Genomic DNA, 20,068 nt, shown 5'->3' with positions numbered 1-20,068 from the left:
AGATCTTTGTTACACCCTACAACTAGTTATAGAACACTAATTTAATAAACTGTATGCGATAAATGTTTGCTATTAGGTGCCTGTTTTAAACCTGGAGAAACTTTCTGTTCGAATTGTAATGATATCTATACTTGAGTAATTCAACTGTACTACCGTCTATCGTTATTATTTCCTTTTATTATTGTTTATTTGTAAATCAAATCTGGAGTAACAACAATTAGGTTACTTGGATGTCAAGTATTGAAGGTTATTTATTTATTTTGTCATAGCAAGCTAGGAACTCGATCAAACCGTAGAAGCAAGCACTGAATAATATTTAGTTTGCACCTAGCTTATGGTCAGTGTTAGAACCTGTTCAGTAGTCATTAAACAGCAGTTGCCCAGTCCGAAATTTATTTTGTGAACGACCAATCATAGTGGTTGAGTTTTTATGAGATTCAATTCAATAAAACCCTTGTCGGAGCGACTTGAAGCTCTCTTTGAATTTGGTAACCGGTAAAGCAACGAGCTCGTGTGTGATTTTAAATCTAAGACGAAAGTTTACCTAAATTTAATCATACACCTGTGAACAATGAAATCCATCGTACAAAGATAATTAACCAAATATTTAAATTTCTAGTTTATTATATTCAATCTAGTAGATTTCAGTTTTATTAACCACTTGAATTTTGCTTATTTTTTTATGGCCTTCAATGCCGTGCTAATAGAATTTTGTTTTTCTCTCTCATCAGAGCTTACCAGTAAAGATTTATCAAGGTTACAAATTTTGTTGAAAGATTTATAAAGATGAGTAAAGATTTATAAAGATTTTATGAAGACTTAAGAGAAGTTGCCATCCATCGTTGGTCTATTCTAAGTGAGCCTTGAACTGCAAGTAAATAACCTTTATGGTAGCCTGGTAGATATTTAGGTCAACCACTGTGACATCAGATTCGTAAACCCCGGATCATCTGTAGAAATCCATGAACTTCGCAGAACATCCCAGTACACCCCAGGACGACAATTTGTGAGAAATATACGTGATTTTATTTGAGTATTTTCTTTTCCCTCCAAATCCCTACCTACGGGGTGAGAAAACCGCTATAGGGTTTAGTAAGTTTAATTTATTTATAGGCAGCCACTGCGCATCTGAAACTCGTAGACAAGATGAATCTTGTCAAGCTGTAAAACAAATATTATTAGACATGAATTGCTATCTTCAACAGATTTTTTGAAACACACTATATAGTTATAAGAGCAATAAAAACATCTTGGTACCCACTATTTGTTTAAGTGGGGTAAATAGCAATAAAAGAAAGGATTTATTTCCGCACCTTTTCGAAGTTTCAATCAAGAAAATTACTGACAGAATTTATGTAAAAGTGTGCCCTTGTTCAATATCTCGATATCGGCGGTATAATTACATCTAGCCAATAAGGTCACGTCAATCACCCTAATTATAGAGGGGTGTTTTGGGCCCAACCCTAAAACCGCACGTTCGCCTCTCGCTTTCACAGAAGGTCCACGCGCTGCATTATAACACCGGAAGGGATAACTTATTGTTATGGTTAAATGCCGTGACTTCACGGAAAATTCACGCACTTGTAAGTGGTAGGATATCTGCGCCATTTTGGAATTCTAAATGGATTAAATAATTTAGTGGATAAAAACAGGTGCAATGTCTGTTAATTATAAATAGGACATTATAAAATGGCGGGAAAGTAAATAAATGGTGAAATTATTATAATTAGACGTGTCCAGAAATAATTTATTTTAGTGTTTCGCCATTAATGTAACCTTTCAGCGGTGAATTGTTTGAAGGATAATTTTGGTTTACCGAAACATTTGTTATGGAAATTGTGGGATATTTATTCACATTTTTTACAAGTATTTTGATAGTGATTAAAAAGTTAAATCTATTATTTTCTTTCTCCGTCATTGAGGTGTCCTAAAATTAAAATTAAAAAATTGCATATCTTGGATTTCAGATTATAAGTAATTGAATAATCGGTTCATTAATATGCAGGTATATTATGTATGAATAAATTAATATTTAATTGTAGACAGTAAGTAGTATACTGTATAAAAACATAAATACATTACAATTTTAAACAGTTATATATTCGGGTAAGAATGCAAGACTCTTATGATTGTTTATTATACAACTTTCTACATACTATAGGTACTGGTAAAAGGGGGCAACTCAGTTGAGTACGAAATAAAAGGACCTGAGAAAAAATTTGTGGATATAGATTCATGAATTATTGCACATTATCTTCGCTAAGTGTTTCGTTTAACATAATAAAAAAATTGGTACATGAACAAGTGACAACAACAATGTATTTGATTTTTTTGACATACTTTTCTTGACTTGAAAATAAAAAAAAAAACTCGGAAAACCCCACAGAGCACAACAAAATTTAGAGAAAAATATTCACACACCACAGCGCGATAAAGAAAAAAATAGCACAACGTTGAAACAATTAAAAAATTTGGAAACGAGAATTTTTGTAGGATATAGGAGAAACCTCACTTAGTGACTACCATCTCATTCATTAAAATCCATTGGAAAAACTGAGGATTTGAAAACCTCAGTACAAAACTGGTTTTAATTCCTGATGGAGGAAATAGTGCCTATGTAAAAAAGATATCGTAACTATACATACACTGTGATTCACACCTTATCTAAAAAGAAACTATATGACATATAGTTACGAAATAAAATGATAAATCGAAAATTATTTATAAAAATTTATCTACAAGAAACAGGAACTTAGATAAACGTAATAGCTAAAATTTACGCATAAAATGAAAAAAATAATAATAATAACTATGTGATAAATATGTAGTTTTATATCAGCTACTATTTTAAAGAATTCAATCATTGCGTATACGGATCTTCATATTCACCAGATAAGTGTTTTGTGAACATTATTTGTCCCATTTCACGTAAACACAACATGTGTAAATCGGGGATTAGGAGCATTTTGTTGTAACAACTATTCAGAAAGTCTAACCCGTAATCCGCTGGTATTAATGCTTCAACATGCTGTACACAATACGGATGCATTTGATCCTTTTGTAGTATGCGCCACACTATTTATTGAGATACTCCAAGCACTTTTCGAACGATTTGCCTTGTATTTATACAGGAATGTTCTTCGATAATATTTAAAATTTGTTGAACCACCACGGTAAAGATAGCAGCATTTGGTACATGTCTCTCTGGAAAACGTTCTACATACAATCGAGACGCAACTAATACATTTTGTCTTGCTTCATCTAAAATTAAAACAATATCCATTAATAGACCTTTTTAATAGTGACGTCACATACACCAAATAATAGGCAACCCCATAGTGCACATTGTCATGAAGAATTTCTCAATATTTTTACTAGATCGATTTTCGACTTTATGTACTTTGGACATAAGTGCCAACGAACGGCTTCTTTGTCATGGCCTTAAATATCGCAATATTCTGGGAATATTAGAAATATTGAAGAAGTTTCAGAGACCTAATGACAAACCAATAGAATTATAGAATTTATATATAGGGTGATTCACAACTTATCCAAAAAAAATTGGGAATAGATGCGGCATGAGAAATGGAGTTAATAACGTAAAAAAAATTTTTGTAAAATCCTTATAGTAAAAAATGATTGAAGTTATAGTATATTCAACCACTACATAGCTGCACAACTGTAGTCTCTAGCGTCATTCGCAATACGCGTGGAGAGCCATACTGAACTAATACTGAAATCCGTCGTTGCGGTAGTTTTTACCTGTTATCTGTGGTGTTTACAACAGTTTTTTAGTAGTTAATATCAAAAACAGTTTGCGTGTATAGCAACTCAGAGTTGATGGATATCGTTTTAATTTATGATAAAGCAAGACAACATTTGTATTATGTTGAAGCATTTGTGTTATGGTGAAGCAACACATCATTTGTGTTAGTTCGTAGAAACTGAGTAAAACGGACCCAAATGTCTTTACACGTTAGTGAATAAAATTTTGAACAATTGTTGTTGTAACATCGGGTATGTCAAGTGATTTTATTATTTAAAAACACAAATTAATTTTATTAATAATTAATAAAGGCAAAAGCATTTGAATTTGCCGATATAAAATAGGTGCTATAAAATTCTATTTATTTCTTTCCTTGCGAAAGTTTTTGTCCTTTTTTATCACACCGCCATGCCGGTCGCATTGTGCGAGGGCAGGGTTTCCAGTGCCGTGCAGAAGTGTATTTTTAAATCAATTTCGAACTGCCCTTTTTGATTTTTTCTTTACAAAATTGTATTTGTAAGGGTCTCCTATACATCCAGATCTTTTTTGGATAAGTTCTGAATCACCCTGTATTTAAATTTATAGAACAATATTGACTTTTTTAGTAATTAATAAATTAAAATTATATCAATGTTACTGAGCATGCCCATTAAAGATAATTTCATGTAAGTGAAGTAACCTCGCAACAGGGTATCATTCAAGAAAAGTTTGGTTGTGGTTAAGAGTACGTCTATAATAAACCATTTGAAGAAAAAAAAACACTCGATAAACACAGTACACCACAAAGAAAAACAATAAAAATACCTAGTAGAACCAGAAAATGCCAAGATTAAACAAAACAAGAGAAAACACGCTAATGATGACAGCGGTAACATATCGATAAGATCTCACCTGCGTATGAGGTTCTCTATGAGTATTCTTTCCGAGCATCAGTATTAGGAATAACACGGCTAATGTTAAATTTTTACTTTATTTAAATTTAGGAATATTATTTTGTATTGTTTTTTGTAAGTTTTTAAGAACATTAGTGTATCTATTTTACCAAACACGTGTTGGTTGTTCTTAAATACTTCCAAATCCTTGTAAAAATAAATTATTTTGAAGTTGAACATTTCTATAGTACATAATATGTGAATAGTACACAAGGGTCAGATTCGGTCTGCACAATTTCAACTATGACAATTTGTTGCGGGTAGCCTAAATATGTGAAGTCACACTAAAAGAGTCTATTCTGCATTGCTACATACAAAAGGACATTTTGAATACTAAACTTGTAAGACTGATGTAAACAATAAACCACGGCAATAAGAACACTATGAAAATTACAGTAATACTGAATATCGTCGTTGCGCCTTCAAAATGCGACATGTAAATACTCAATACTTTCATCAAACGCGTGCAGAATTCGATAAACGACATTAAACCACATAATTTGATTAAATACATATGTCGCATTTTGAAGCAATGACGATATAGGCATTTGCTTTGTGCTTTTAAATACATATAACATTATTTTCTCAAAATCTGTTACAACTTTTTTTGGTGATACCTAATCTAACTTTAATGACATATATGATAAGTTGCGAATCATCCCGTATTTTTGAAACAAGTCATACTTTTCCATTTTCTCATTTGTTTTGCTTTTGTAACCGATCGTTTCTTACTTTTAAAATATAAATACGCACATAAATAGTTACTCGCCTAGGTCTCCTAACTCTGCAATTGCAGTATGGACAGTTCCTCATAAAACACCGTATACAGAGCCTTCATAAATGTTTACAAGCCACGTAACCACCGAGCTTAAGCAACCCAACATTGCACGATTGGTACTGGTAACGACAAATCCCTAAATCTTGACGTCACCAATAGTAATGATTCGTTTACAATGAACAGTAACAAACTGTTCGGCCTACGCTCCAGATAATGCCGCCGCTTATTGGTTGAAAATTTTCACCAAACACAACCGGTGAAACAGAATCTTGTGTTTTAATGTAATATTGATCTTATTGTTTTAATTGTACCGAAATTTAATTGTCAACATGAAGGAAATAAATAGAGCTTTGTGGGTTTCAGAAATTATGAGTTTATGTAGACTCGATTTGAGTTTAGAATAGATTCAAAACGAATGGGTTAAATTTTTAACCCCACCAATGCGAGTTTATGCCGCCTCATGTCGTAATCATAGAGAAATTAGCAAACGCCCTAAATCAAATACGAGGGTGGTCTGAAAAATTTCCGACCTCAACATGAAGATGGCAGCACTCGTAAATAAAAGCTAGTGAATTTCGTTGTTCATCTGTTGACAGTTACTCACCAAAGTTTCAGCCATTTTGGACGCGCAGTTGTTATGTAACAGTCGTTTGAGTGAGTTGATGTGAGTGTTTTTATGAAAATGGACAAAATCGAGTATCGAGCTGTCATTAAATATTTGTTTTTGAAAGGCAATACGCCTACGCAAATCAAAGATGAGTTGGATTATGTGTATGGGGACTCTGCACCATCATTTATCACAGTGAAATTTTGGGCAGCTGAATTTAAACGTGTCCGTAAGAGCTTGGGAGACGATGAACGTTCGGGACGTCCAGAAACTGCAACTACCGACGAAAGCATCGCCAAAGTTCACCAAATGGTGCTAGACGACCGCCGAATTAAAGTGAGAGAGATAGCAGAGGTTATGAACAAGTCAAAAGAACGTGTTTGTCACATATTAAATGAACATTTAAATATGAGAAAGCTGTCCGCGCGTTGGGTGCCGCGTTTGCTCACGTTATACCAAAAACGTGTTCGAATGTAGATGAAACTTGGATACACCATTATACGCCCGAAACAAAAATACAGTGCAAACAGTGGACTGCAAAGGGGGAACCAGCTCCAAAAAAAGCAAAAACTGTTTTTTCGGCTGGGAAAGTGATGGCAACTGTTTTTTGGGATAGTCATGGAGTTATTTTAATCGATTATCTTCAAAAAGGAAAAACCATTACAGGAGCATACTACGCATCATTACTTGACAAGCTGAAGGCAGAACTTGCGGAAAAAACGGCCACATTTGCAGAAATAGAAAATCCTGTTTCACCAAGACAACGCACCGTCTCACACCTTAGGGGTTGCCATGGCGAAAATCCACGAATTACGGTTTGAACTGCTTGACCATTCATTGCCAAAAAATTGCGCTCGGAGGACAGAGATATTCGTCAAATGAAGAGGCAATCACCTTCGTGAACAATTATTTTGCAGAGAAAAACGCCGAGTACTATTTGGACGGGTTACAGAGATGGGAGCATCGCTGGGAGAATTGTGTAGAGTTATAATGAGACTATGTTGAAAAATAAAAAAAAAATGTCTTGTATCTTTGTTAGGTCGGAAACTTTTCAGACCACCCTCGTATTGGAAAAGCCCTTAGTACACAGCAGTGCCTGAGCTAAATGAATACATTCCGAGAAAAAAAGATGACATACGCTTAAATTTTAACAGAATTAGATTTCCAACACGAGGCTCTTGTGGACTGAATTACATTGCTTTGGAATATGCAACAAGTTTATTTTAATACTATTTTTAATACAGTTTTTCAAAAAGCTTATCGTAGCAACAGAAGACTTCGCCAACCAGTCCGAAATGTTTTGATATTTTCTGAGAATGAAAGACCTTTTGCACAGCTGTTTCTTAATATGGTGTCTCTCGTGGCCCTTCGTTTTTTATAAAAGTCTCAATCTTCACTTAAAATTATAATTTCCAAATTAAAAAAATCTCGTTTAAGCTTGATTAATTTTCAACTAAATATGCACTACATAAATGTCTATTTCAAGACTGATATTAAGAAATATAAATAATACTGGTTAGGAAAATTTAAAAATAACGAAATACCTATAGTGGATAAGCATTATTTAAAATTATTCCCTACCAGGCCGAAAATTTATTAATCAATTAACATAATGATGTTTTTATTGATTATAAATGGACATTTCGTCTCATTTGTTTAATTATTTGAGAAANATATATAACATTTTTTTCTCAAAATCTGTTACAACTTTTTTTGGTGATACCTAATCTAACTTTAATGACATATATGATAAGTTGCGAATCATCCCGTATTTTTGAAACAAGTCATACTTTTCCATTTTCTCATTTGTTTTGCTTTTGTAACCGATCGTTTCTTACTTTTAAAATATAAATACGCACATAAATAGTTACTCGCCTAGGTCTCCTAACTCTGCAATTGCAGTATGGACAGTTCCTCATAAAACACCGTATACAGAGCCTTTATAAATGTTTACAAGCCACGAAACCGCCGAGCTTAAGCAACCCAATTGGTACTGGTAACGAAAAATCTCTAAATCTTGACGTCACCAATAGTAATTATTCGTTTACAATGAACAGTAACAAACCGTTCACTCTACGCTCCAGATAATGCCACCGCTTATTGGTTGAAAAATTTAACCAAACAACACCACCGGTGAATTCTTGTGTTTTAATGTAATCTTGATCTTACTGCTTTAATTGTACCGCAATTTAATTGTCAACATGAAGGAAATAAATAGAGCTTTGTGGGTTTGAGAAGTTATGAGTTTATGTAGACTCGATTTGAGTTTAGAATAGATCTTCACTCTTAAAATTATAATTTCCAAATTAAAAAAATCTCGTTTAAGCTTGATTAATTTTCAACTAAATATGCACTACATAAATGTCTATTTCAAGACTGATATTAAGAAATATAAATAATACTGGTTAGGAAAATTTAAAAATAACGAAATACCTATAGTGGATAAGCATTATTTAAAATTATTCCCTACCAGACCGAAAATTTATTAATCAATTAACATAATGATGTTTTTATTGATTATAAATGGACATTTCGTCTCATTTGTTTAATTACTTGAGAAAATTAAGTTTAAATCTTAGGCAAACGGTATGACATAGCCATATGTAAATTTCTTAATAGATATCGCTTTTTCTTTGAGTGCGGTGTTTTATAAGGCTGTACCGGTAAAATGGATATAAAAATTAAAAACTCAAATTCAGTAATTAGGTACTACATAGGTTTAATTTGATTAGAAACAGCTTTGAGAGTGTCACATCAGTGCGAAATAATATAAATAATTTTATTACACGAATACCAGATACTCCTCTATTCTACTCGTAATTTGTTTAGATCATCCTTTAACTGTAACTATATTTTGAGATATCGCATTATACTAGCTGTATAATGCGATGTACACGAGCTAACTTTGTAAAGAACAATAATAATGCAGGAAAGTATATGCATATTTCGTAGCATAACAATGGACATCGGCGGAGATCATCCCTTATCAATCCCAATTTGTTCTTAGATTTGATTTTACTTATTGTCTTATTTTTTGGTTAAAGAATCATCCGTAAAGTTTTGACGATGTAACTCTGCAACAACTTGTATACCTAGTACCTTTTTTACTTATTTTTAATGTATCTAAGCACATAATAATACATGTTTTTTTCATTTTACATAGTACCCTACCAGTCTAAAGTAACATTTATCTGTCAACGTGTTGTAGACATATTGCAAATATAGTTCAGTAAAGAGGGGTTATATAAACCTCAATTTTTTTTACAAATATGCTACAAATATGTTAGAACAACATTAAAATGCACAAGTGCCACATATTGAGAAAAAATTTAACAATTTACGTCGCAGAAATTGTTTTATTTGTTTTCAGCAGAAAATTCAAGACATTATTTTAGTTCTAAATACAATTTTGTTGTTAATCTTGAAAACTGTACATCTATAGTAATTTTCAGTTTTGCTCTAAATGTGCTCAATGGGGCTAAAACTGCAATGTTGAAGAGGAAGACGAAGTATTTGAAGCCCATATTTTTCAGCTAGCTTGTCAGCTACATATAGGTACAGATTACAGATTGTGGTATATTTCTACGAAATATAACAAGAACATAAAATATACTTAAAGACTTTTACACCAAGTTACGTTTGTACTAAGCGTAACAGCAGTGTTTTTAAAATTATATTTTCGTAATACCTAAATATTATTTCAACTTAACCACTCTTGTATATCTGTTTTCTTGGAGGCCGTCATTGGAATTTTATTTAGGATAGTGCCGTGATAACTCGGATTATCCATAGAAGGTTCTATTCTATAATTGACCAACAGCTGATATTCTATCCAATCTTTTAATTCGTTTCTCCATATTAGTCCATATCCCTTGTTTTTTGAAGAAAACACAAGCTCTGCACCAGGAATAAACAAAGATTTAGGGTTATCCCATCGGCCGCACTTAATTACCAAATGTGACGTCATTGCAAACTTATTGTAAATAGACTACTCGTCATAATCAGCAGCATCAGCAATTGGCTAATTTTATACTTTCAAGGCATTTGTAGTGTAACCCAACATTTTAAACTGAAACAAACTTAATACATTTAAAATGTTAACTCTACATAAGAAAAATTTGGTATTCCTCATTCTAAATCTTTCAAATTTGAGATACTAAATCTAAGTAGTCAGATTTTTAATCCCTACAGGCGATTTTTCAAAAAGTTGCTTAAAGAACTGCAGAAATCCATAGATAAAAACATTGGATCATCGTAATAGGTCGTATTTAATTTTTTTTTTTCTTCAAAAAATTAGATTGAAATAAGTAACACCTATTTCTATTTTTTTTTATCATTTTATGCAAAAGAGAGGTAGAGGTAAATAATATGATTACGTAAATACTAGATAACTATATATTAGCACTACGTTTATACAACACACACTTCTACAATATACAAAAAGTAAGGGCAAATGCATAATTGACGCTATAATTTTATATGTTGACTAAATTAGTGTGGTTTTACACTTAAACCATTGTAGACCGTTTTTAGCACAGCCATCTATACCACAGGATAAGTCAACTACAGAATTGCAGAATTCTATCTAATGAAAATTGCTACTTTTTTCAGGATTCTGCCTTTATTACAGAGAAGTTGCTATCTCTGCCTCTGTCGAATCAGTACTTCGTTATCTATTATTTCGAGGAAATTCAATGATTCATAAAAAAAGAAGTAATTTTCCTGTCACTCGACTTTATATTATAAATACTTTATACTTATGTAATATTTTGTATCGAATTTTGCCAAAGGAAACCAAAGGAAGCGACTATATAGCTAGCGAGAAGTGCTAATCTAGAAAGCTACTCTATAAGTATTCTTGAATTTTTCTATTAATGTACCTAGTTCTACTAGTTCGGTGGTTTCCGAACTTTTTGAAATTATTACCCCCAATTAAATCAGATGTTTGCAGAACACAACCCCCTCTCCTACAGTCTACCGTTACCTGCTCTTAAAAATTCAAAGTACTTTTAAATGAAATAGTGATATTTTGAACTGTAATAGAATTGCACTAATAAATTGTAATAATTATTCAATAAAATACAGTCGTACATGTGCATATACAGGGTGGTTCGAATTTTATGCAGGAAACTTCGAGGGCAGATAGATCTCTTTAAAATAATATATGTTTGTCTTATAAACATAGGTCTGGAACGGCCTCGTTTTAGAGATACAGGGTGTTGAAGTTGTTAAAAACAATTGATTTTTTGCTTATATCTCCAGAATCTATTAACCGATTTCAATAAAATTTAGTACAGATAATGTATGATAGTAGGCCTTGTATTTCCTAAAATATGAGCTTTAAAGGTTCAACCAGTGGTGTACAACTGGACAGGGGTCACCCCCTTTTTTACAAAAAAACCTACGCCACTGCATTTTTTACATGTCATTGTAACTGATTTATATTTTAATGCACAAAATACGTAAAAAAGGTGACTTTAATTTTTTCCCTAAGATTCGCCGTTCTCAAGTTATTCATACCAATACAATCCCCTTGTGGCAGACACTTCTAACGATAATATTACAAGAATATTTGTTTATGTTTAAAAGTAAGTGGAATTTGTAAGCACATCAACAAAATTATTTACACTCCTTTCTATACCACCTGTGAGGTAGTGTGCGATATAAACAAAAAATCAATTTTTTTTAAAAACCTCAACACCCTGTATCTCTAAAACGAGGCCGTTCCAGACCTATGTTTATAAGGCAAACACATATTATTTTAAAGAGATCTATCTACCCTCGAAGTTTCCTGCATAAAATTCGGACCACCCGTATAGTATGTCATTCTACATGTTTTAGCATGAGCTGGATGACAACTTAATATTATATTTTTGTTATTTCACAGGCGTTAAAAAGTTATCAAAAACACAACTGTCTTCACTACAATATAGGCACGTATTATGTCTGTAACAGTCCTAAACTTTAGGGTAAGTCTGCAATTATCCTAACTTGAAAATTGTGCTGATTACAGAATATGTTCGATTTGAAACAACATCTTTGAATATTTTCCGGAAGGAACTCCATGATCACTATCAAAGATGGATAATAAACCAGTTTTAGAAAGCTATTCCCATTAGCGGAAATTCTAATTATTAAATTAAATAACTTCATTTTGACATAATGTTTAAAATATTTTTTCTAACAATTTACCTAGATCAATTTTAAATTGAAGAAAGCAAAAGTGCTCTGAACTACACAATATAAGATGCTTTTAAAGTTTTGACACCATTTGCAATTTCATATTTGTGCGAAATTATTTAGTTATTGATGACTGTCAAAATGAAATCGAGAAATAGCCTGGAATAGAAAAATAATGGAATTATATATTCTCGAATGCAGAACTTCTATTTCTCTAAATTCTCTAAAAACTAAAAGTTTTTGAAAAGCAAGCATTTTTTTAACATATGAAATAAACTTATGTTAATATGGTCTGTAAACTTATCAATTTGGAAAGCACTGTACTAGTTCATAATAAATTAAACTATTGTAACGCTATTTGTTAAAACGCAAAGCGAAGTGGCATTTCCATAACTAATTGATTGTTTTCAACAAGTACGAGAGCACTATATTAAAAGGTTGGTAAAAGTAAGATTAAATTTAAGTAGCATTTTCATAACCAACTGAAGTCACAAGGAATTTTTCAGCTACGAAGGCATTAATACTATGTTGGTAAATGTGAGAAGGAACTGAAGTGGTTCTTCCAGTCGCTGTCGACCCGGGTGAATAGCGGCCAGATACCGCCACGTCCTCGGCTAATGGGACAACATATACATATACTTTTTAGATGACATCATTTTCTCATCAAACCCTAATAAAAATAATGTTGTTCATCGGCTGAAACTAGGCGCCAGGTAAATTTAACACCACTTTGCGGGCAGACGATCAGTACCAGCCTTTTTTGGGATAAATAACATCATAAATTGTGGAATTGTCCGGAGGATTCGTCGAGCCGGGAGAATTATGTTACAAGCAAAATTAATAACATTATTTTTTTTAAGAAATATTTTATAAAACATCAAAAACATTGTTTTCTATTTGTTGTCTTTTAAATAGTATTGAAAATGGTAGTTATCTTTAATTTTTTAAAAAGTTATTGGTGCCCGTGAATCATTGATCTGGAGATTTGAAAATTGTTATATTTTTATCGGCGACTGGTAACCAGAAGGTTCCCAGTTACTAATTTACTCATTTTGTTTGGTTTTTCAGCATTGACTTATAAATTAGCTGTACATTTTTCTTTTTATATAAATACTGAAGAAAGTCAGTAAATTTCAATGGGTATTGAACGAAATGAAAGTCAGATATATTAAAATGAGAGAATTTTTCGCTTTTTTGTGTCGTTGGGTATTCCTTCAATACTGAGAAAGTAATTTTTAAATACCAACATCTTGCGACAAAATAATCAACAAGAGATGATTTTATACCTTCGCTAAACTAAAGCTGATAATCTTTGGATTTCATATGAACACTATGGTACAATAGAAATGCTTATGTTACCTACCAAAACATTGTCAATATCCAAAAAATCTAAACATCTACGTCAATGATTTTTTATGGTTTTTAATGTTGTTGTTTTAGCGTATTTCATATTTAAGCAATAATAATACAAAATCTACTTATTTTGAGAATACGGCTTTTTAAGAAACATTAGGAATTAAAAATGTACTAATGAAATTTGTAAAATACTCGGTGGCGTCGAAATTGATTGACATAACTGTACTGTATACAAAAACAGTGAATCTTTACACTTATTTAGGCAAACTATCTACTATCCCAAGTTTATATTTCGGGCAGACATTTTCGTAGCAGTTGTCAAAAGTGGAATAATTTTCAGTCTGGTTACCACGTCGTCAGTATGTACTCTCAACGTTTTCGAAGATATGTTCTTCTTCAGAAGAAACTAGAGAAAAGTCTTATTATTCTTAATAAGTTGCTTAACAGAGGAAATGTGAACATCAGTCAGAAGAGCTTTCAAAGCTTCCCTGAAGACATGTCTCTTAAAACGTCAACCACTTCTGAGATATTTTTAATACTCTCTGCCCCGAAAACTGAGCCGTTTAGAATATACATTAATACGAACTTTTCTTGTTAAAATTATCGAAGAAATCACACATAAAAACAACTGTGCATTTTTCTTGGATTGCGTTTACAATAATAACTATTTAAATTAATATTTCATTACATACATTATAATTTATAATATTTTTATTTCTTGAAATAATTCTTAGGCTGTTAAAATGTCAAAGTGACAATTAAAAATTTTATAAGAACCTATTTTGTGTACTAAAATGTACCTATTTAAATTTGTATCTTCTTCTAATTTCTTCTTTCTAATTTAATTATAGGGGTTGTAATCGAAGTATTGGTTGATTTTGCTATGTTATATGGACTCTACAGTTGTTTTTTTATATGTTTAACAATTTTAACAAGCAGTAGTACTCAATAATTATGTAAAATATAAATTAAAAATGATATATCTAAATATTATTAATTAAAAAACACATACCGAACATCACTAAACAGTGTAGCTAATCTTCCAAAGAAATATATATCATTCGTATTGTTATTATAACATCACCTTCGGCAAAAATCATCATGTAAATATGTCCGAGATTGATTGATCTTAACTGTTTCTGCAGTTTCCAATCCAAAATATTTTTTAATTACTAAATATTGCTGGTACAATTCAATGCTAGTCGGGGCATATAGTCCGTAGAGTAGTTGTTTCTCCCAATATTATAACTTTAAAATCTTGTCTATCAACTTGGATATCTTTTGCATAACTAGATTTTGGGTATCAGAGAACATTGTTTGATGAGAATATTAAGAACCTTTTTTGAATACATTTGAATTTGCTTGCTAGAAGAGCTAATAATAAAACATAATATATTTAAGACATATATCTTTTCTTCCTTTGTTCTTCATCTACTGGTAGTTGAAAAAATGTTAGAAATAAAATGAAGAATTTTAATTTGACTGTAGGAAAATATTCTCATTCTCTCATGAAAATTTGGAAATTAGAGGAAATACCTTTAGATTATTTTTCAAGAACAAATTTTGCTCTTATTCGAATTAATATTAAGTAGGTACCCATTTATTTGTAATAATGTGTTTAATTAATTTATTTTTTATGTCATCATAAATGTACCTACTTATATTGTTAATTTTAAAATTTCGTCTAGTTTCATTGATATTAAATAGTTTCCCTTATTTCCGTTTTCCGAAAATTTGAATTATTTATATCATTTGCATTTGTATCAGTACAATACTACAAAATCTGTTCAAGTAAAATTTATTATACATGTTTTTTCAACAAAATAATGTTCTAATGTGTATTATAAAAGCAAATTCTTTGCTAAAACTTTATTAAAATTTTCCAAATGGATTCTACAGAGCATACGCGTAAATAAATTAACGTTTTTGTGAAACAGATATCAAACTCAGACTGGGAATTTGATGTTCGTGCAAGATTCTCAAACTTCATCAAATCCTTTGCTGATGATCATGTTGGTTGGAAATTTATTCCTGGACTATTAATTCGAGACATATGTACCTATCAACTTTGGTGACCCAATTAGGCACATATTTGCTTAAGATTTTTGGTGGAGTGCTGTGCAAATTGTGAGCATTAGATAGCGTAGCTTATAGAACCAATAGTATCAGTTACATTATTAGTGTTTTCTTTAAATATTACACGTATTTGGTAAAAGAGCAAAAAATTCTCACTCCAATTACTTGGTCGCATATTTGACGCTAACAGACCTCTTTGTTATATTTATTTCAAATCTTAGTGTAAAATGTCACACTAAACAACCGTTTTTGCAGTGCAAAATCCATAACCGTTAGCAAATAGTCCACAGCCATAACACATGCATAATAAAAATAATTTGCAAACTACGTGAAATTTACATCATAAACAAAGCTATTAATATAGTTACATTACGTTTCGAGGCCTGGGAGAAATATAAAAAGTATTCCCAAATCTAGTTTTTATTGACCGTTATCGTCCGGCGCCTGTCTAATGTCACATAAAGTGATCAGGGCGCAGTCTTGGTGAATCAAAGGGGGTACCGCCGTTCGGTGTCACCGTGTTGCACTAAAACAGGCCCTATTAAAGCCGATTCCAGGCACGGCTTACCTAATTTATTCTTCACGGGTGCGTTTTCAGCCGATTAAATTAATGAAAATTAGGCTGAGGTTTGATATATGCGAAAGGAGCGGCAGTAAATAAGTACCTCATTTTTATTTCACTTTCATGTTCTTCATGTGCTGCTGTAAAGTGTAATTTTACCTGATTCGCAGTAAACAATTGTACATAAATACTACCGAGTATAAATGTAAAATAGTTGCAGAATTATGTAAAAATCTATGAAATGTAACTTTTTCATTTATCATCAAAATTTGATGTCTAGAGAAGTGTTGTATAAATTGAATTATTTGGGACGAAAACAACTGTAAAAAATGTTATTCATACTATTCATGGATATAGTACTCTGCTACGTCTTGCTTGACCAAACTGATTTTGTCTGCAAAATGTTCTGATCGAGAGTCCATAGTAGGAGCGACAAAGACACGAAACCTTAATAATATGGCAGGTATGTTCTGTATAATGTTATGCGTATTGATATTCACCATTCAGACATAAAATGAGCTCCGCTGCTAGTTTGGTTGTTTTCTGCAATAGTAGAATCATTTCTGCAGCAGTCTCAAACAGTTTTCAAACAATCAGATATCCTCGGTCACTTAGGCTGTCACGATTCAGTTCTTCAGACCTAATATCAGCTAAAATGTGTTTTATTGCATACCTACATTTAAGTTTCTATAAAATGTCACAAGAATTGTGTACATAAGAACTTGAATTGTTTTGACTAAATACCTTTTACATTTTAACATACCTATACGAAAAGAGCTTCCTTGTGTCGTGTGTTGAAATATTTGTGTTATTGTGTTCATTAGAAGTACTTGTACCTACTAATTTTTTCGAAGTCACACTGCTACTAAGGCAACGTTTGTCAATGTTACAAACAGTTAATTATAACAGATAATATATTTAATAAATAAATGGGTGTGGACGCACAACGCTTGTAATTTGAAGCAGATATATGAATTTAAGAACTAAATAACTCATTTTTGGTTTTCGATTCTGTTGCTAAGGTCATGGACCCCACCTGTAATTTAAGAGATTTGCTTCTTCGACATTCTGATACAGGAATTTCGTAACAGATTTCTTCAAAGTCATTTGCGTGTAGTTATACAGGGTGTACTAAACAAAAGCAGCCATTGCTAATAATTTCAAAAACTATAATTAATTGAAAAATCACTAATTCGCTTTAACGAAATGCGAATAAATCTAGCCTCATTTCACTACCTTCCAGAGTTACCACTTTAAAAAAATTCACTGGCGAGACAATTTAAAGTTTTAAGAAGAAATAAGCAACCTACATTATGAAATGTATTATTCAAAGTGTTCTGATCTTAATATTTTAGATTTCTTTTTATAAAGGTATACGTTCAGAAATGTTCGTACTTATTCTGAAAACAGATTATACTTAAGACTCTCTTGAAAATACAATATTTATGCTGTATTTTTTTATTTGTCATTTTAACCCTAGAGTAAGAAATAAGATAATTTATACTTAGAAGAATACTGCTGTGCAGGTAATGTAAAGGAGCTTTAAAACAGATTTTACCTCAACACATATACATTACGGCCATTACATCTCTGTAAAATCCCCTCGTATTTAAATATTTAGGTCCTTTACTACATTTATGTAAGGTAAAAGCCTTGAGAATTATGTTGGTTGATTTAGCAGAAGAAGACTTGCTGGAAACAGATAAAATTTTTATAAACATTTTTTGCAAGTAGGACATTTTTAATATCTACTTACCACATTGATACGATGACCTTTTTTTGGAACCAAAAAATGTTAGTCCTGTCTGGAAATCATCTTCATTATTTCATTGTTATCGTATTGATGGACTATATTAGTACGTTTATTTGCACTTATCATACACACCACAGGCACGCTATACTTTCACAAAAGGAAAATATAATTAAAAAAGAATGTAGAAAAATACATAACTTCACTTACACATTTGTTCAGCAATAATTTTTAAACTAAAAGGGATTTATTCATTCATTCGTTTCATGTATTATGTAAGTCGACAACAATTAAAAAGGTTTTCAATAAGTTTTAATAATTTTTATTGGTAGTATTAAATACCGCTTTGAAATTTCAACGATTCTGATTATTGAAAATGCATTATGCTTATCATTAAAGAAATTTCTACAAATTCGAACATTGTGTATATATGAAACTTGACATACTGTAACTATGCAATCAGAATCAGTTTTAGAAATTTTGAAAGATGTGCATTATTAATATTAAAAAGCAGACGATACGCTATTTAAAGCCTGTTTTCATGTAACATTGATTATTAATTTTATGCACCCCTTTGCAGTTTCAACTATTCTGATTATTGAAAATGCTTATTATTAAGCATTCTACCTACCATTCTACCTACCTCTTCAGATTTGTAAACAGGTAGCCTTATATTGCGTTACAAATGTTGACTTGATGTAATTAATTTTAAAAAATTTTGAAAAAATAAATTTTTAAGGTACATTTTAACATAAACGTGACATTCTTTTTTTATTCTTCATCCTGCCGTTCTCCAATAGAAAGTTTTAAATAGGAAGAATTTAGAAGAAGAAAGTATTACCAATATATTTTCATTTTCTGCGCAGCTATGTTTCTTTTCAAATATATGTTTAACAGTTTTGATTTTTTTAATTTAAAATATATATTTTTTATTTTATTATTCAGGCAGATATCGAAATCTATTCTCTATGTTTTCTTTTAAAAAATAGTTTCTGAGAAAATTTTCAGTTCACAAGCAAAATCATCAAATATGTATATATTTTTACTCACCTGATATTTTATCACTTCATCATTACTTCCTTAAATAAAATCATTTGAATATTGAAAGAATATTGTCCTTGCTTGCTCATTTTTGTATTTACTTACCTAGGAGGAAGTGAAACGTAAATGAAAATACTGTTTCAACTGATATGATTCTCACTATTATCAGTGTTAAGGTACTTAAAAGTATTATATCTGAAGTTCACAAAAACCACTTAGTGCGCCTGTTTTTTAGCGGCTCTGGAAATTTCTGAAGTCGGTCCTTGTGTACGTAGGGCTATCACTCCCACAGCCACTCTGCAGGCTCTTACACGACGCGGAGACAGTGTTTTATATACGCCAAAGCCCTTTTTGATACGCCGACAGCTTTACCACTCTCGGTAAATCCAACCGCACCTACGGGGCAGCAGTACGACTTTCATTAGCTCTGCCTTTATGGAGCTTGTTTGTTAATTTCAGGAAAGGCAATAAAATATAGGCTTCTTACTTTTATTGGCAGTCTGAAGATTGCGGGATTCGGATATATTCCACAATACGGACCCAGTTTACGACTTAGATATTCTTTAGACACTATTTAGGATTTTATTTTGATTTAGACAATAGTTGTCAATACTAGATCCTTAAATCAATGCAAGAGGCGTAAACAAACTGACAGCTACACATGCGCAGTTATGATTTTCAAAGGCTTGTATTTACGTTCGACGTATCTTACGTCGATATACGAGTACGTATACCTTAAACACAATTGTATTTAATTGAACATAATATCGATTAGAGTCGAGTAAAGGCACAAACCTCACTACAGTGCTGATTTAATCAATCAACATAAATAATAAGCGATGCTTTAAGTGGCTTTTTAAATAACTAACGTATCGTTAGTTTCTACTGTTGTAATCCAAATCTAGAGTATATTTCGAATTTCACTCGTACTAAGCATGGAAAAACCATCTCAAAGTAGTTGCTGTTGCTCGAAGGCAACCCTGTGAAGTAGAAGACGCTGAATGGAATGGAAGCTGCAGC

The 20,068-nt window shown here is 31.7% G+C and overlaps 1 protein-coding gene across 2 annotated transcripts in view; it reads left to right on the top strand.

The window, feature by feature from the left end:
* Positions 1-20,068, top strand: part of LOC108917605 (GATA-binding factor A-like) — a 181,253-nt gene that overhangs the window by 50,521 nt on the left and 110,664 nt on the right. The gene's annotated exons all lie outside the window — the stretch shown is intronic.

The sequence above is a fragment of the Anoplophora glabripennis genome, unplaced genomic scaffold (genome assembly GCF_000390285.2).
Source record: "Anoplophora glabripennis isolate ALB-LARVAE unplaced genomic scaffold, Agla_2.0 scaffold58, whole genome shotgun sequence".
Taxonomy (NCBI): Eukaryota; Metazoa; Arthropoda; class Insecta; order Coleoptera; family Cerambycidae; genus Anoplophora; species Anoplophora glabripennis.
Note: the sequence above shows the minus strand (reverse complement) of the source record. Positions and strands in the feature narration are given on the sequence as shown.